The 1,847-nt window shown below is 39.2% G+C and overlaps 1 long non-coding RNA gene across 1 annotated transcript; it reads right to left on the bottom strand.

Annotated features, from left to right (window-relative positions):
- Positions 1–237: 237 nt before the first annotated feature.
- Positions 238–1,611, bottom strand: LOC122193391. The gene is made up of 3 exons (XR_006182883.1): positions 1,239–1,611; positions 874–980; positions 238–447 (listed from the first exon to the last, which is right to left on the bottom strand). It is a non-coding gene; the product is annotated as an uncharacterized LOC122193391 (long non-coding RNA).
- Positions 1,612–1,847: the final 236 nt, after the last annotated feature.

The following is a 1,847-nucleotide window of genomic DNA, read 5'->3' as shown; positions in this document are numbered from 1 at the left end:
ACTAACCAAACTATGTGCTGTACTCTTTAGTTTGGGAACATTTTGTTTTCTTTGTGAGTGTAACATAGCAGGTATCAAGGACATTTTGGATGTTTTCAACTGCCCCATTTTCCTTGCCTGAAATGTGGTTTCTTTAGCAACAAGATATTAGGAAAATCTCTTATTTCAGAGAAATTGTCCACAAAGACAAGGAAAAGAGCCAAAGAACAGTGTTTCATTGATATATTTACCACACCCCATAGAAAATAGAGTGGAAGAAAACATTGTTGTCACTGAATCCTTAATCACAAGAAGGCAAACTATATGCAGAACATTCTATGATTGTCTAATGTTGGTCTTCAAAGTACCCAGTGACAGAGTCCACAGTGTCCTGGGACAGATGGTTCTAGTCCTCCTTCTGCTTTCTGACACTTTTGCTTCTTGGGTATCAGCTACAGCACCAACAAACTATGCAAAAGACAGAGGGGACAGTTTGTACAATTTATTACTTTTTACATATTTAAAGATTGTTATCACCCCTACCCAGCTACCCCTCTTCCAGTCTAAACACGCCGAATTCCTTCAGTGTACATTTTCATCATGCCTTCTACACCGTTAGCAATTCTTCTTCTTTGTATTTTTTTCTAACTGGTTTATGTATTCCTTGAAACAAAAGACCTCAGAAACATACCACTGTTTTCCTCCTGTGGTCATACCATACTGAGCAGACATTCATTACAGATGAAATTTCTATTTGTAATTGCCCTTTTCCCCAGCTAAATGGCACTTCTGTTTCATACACAGTTTGTAAACTATTATAACCCTCTGAGTTTTTCCTGAAGAATTGCTACTCAACAGGTTGATCACATCATTTGCACAGAATATTTTACCTACCTTAGTATGTCTACTGGACTACATCCTAATTTGTGGACTGTGTTTCCAGTTTGTGAGGTTTGTACTACTGCCTTCCGTTGTGCTTGAGGGTGTTCATGCTTTGGTGTCTGTGAAAAAGAATAATATCTATCCGAATCAAAACACTACTTACAATAACCACTTAGTCTTGCACTAATTTTACTATAGTTCGCTAAGACCACATTTCTTAAAACTGCTTATGTTATATGAGAAGGTGTCAAAATTCTGACTACAACTGAGAGATATCTGGCAGCTATTGTCCACAAGGCCTCTAATCTGTCATAAGTAGAAGTAAAGCTATTTTGGAGAGGTTTATTCTCAACAAAATCATGTTGGCTTTTACTCACCTCCTTGTTATCTTCCAAGTGCTTACAAATAGTTCAGTTGATTATTGTTCCAGAACTTTTTCCAGGAACTGAAGTTAAGATGACTCCTCTGCAATCCCTGACTCTTTCTTTTTCTCATTTCTGAAGATAGGCTCTGTATTTGCCATTTTCCAGGCTCTCAAAACTTCACCATTTTCCTGGTGGGTTAACAAGACAACTACTAGTGGCTTGGAAATTATTTCAACCAATTTTATAAGTGGCCTTAGGTAAATTACAGCAGGGACAGTTAATTTGACAACATCTTAGTTGCACGAGTGTTCTTCAATTTCTTTTTCCTATTTGTTGTTGAACTCCTGTATGGGAACTACTGAGTCACAGGCTGAACCTCTGATTGATCACCTGAGGTGAGCCATGAGTCAGCCAGAGGAGCACAGGTGAAGGCAATTCACCTGTACTGCCGGAAGGGGTGGAACCAGGCTCCACTCCTCCTAGACCTATTTAAGAGCTGGCTACCAGCAGGGAAGGATCTTGCCTGGAGATCCCTTCTTCTGGTGTTTTGTGGTGAGCCCAGCATAAGGGTAAGCCTTTCATTTATTCTCTCTTGTTATCATAGTCTACTTCACCTAACTC

Source organism: Lagopus leucura, unplaced genomic scaffold (assembly GCF_019238085.1).
Source record: "Lagopus leucura isolate 7727_CA_CO unplaced genomic scaffold, USGS_WTPT01 Super-Scaffold_73, whole genome shotgun sequence".
Classification (NCBI taxonomy): Eukaryota; Metazoa; Chordata; class Aves; order Galliformes; family Phasianidae; genus Lagopus; species Lagopus leucura.
The sequence above is the reverse complement of the archived record's forward strand: the minus strand, read 5'-3'. Positions and strand labels throughout refer to the sequence as shown.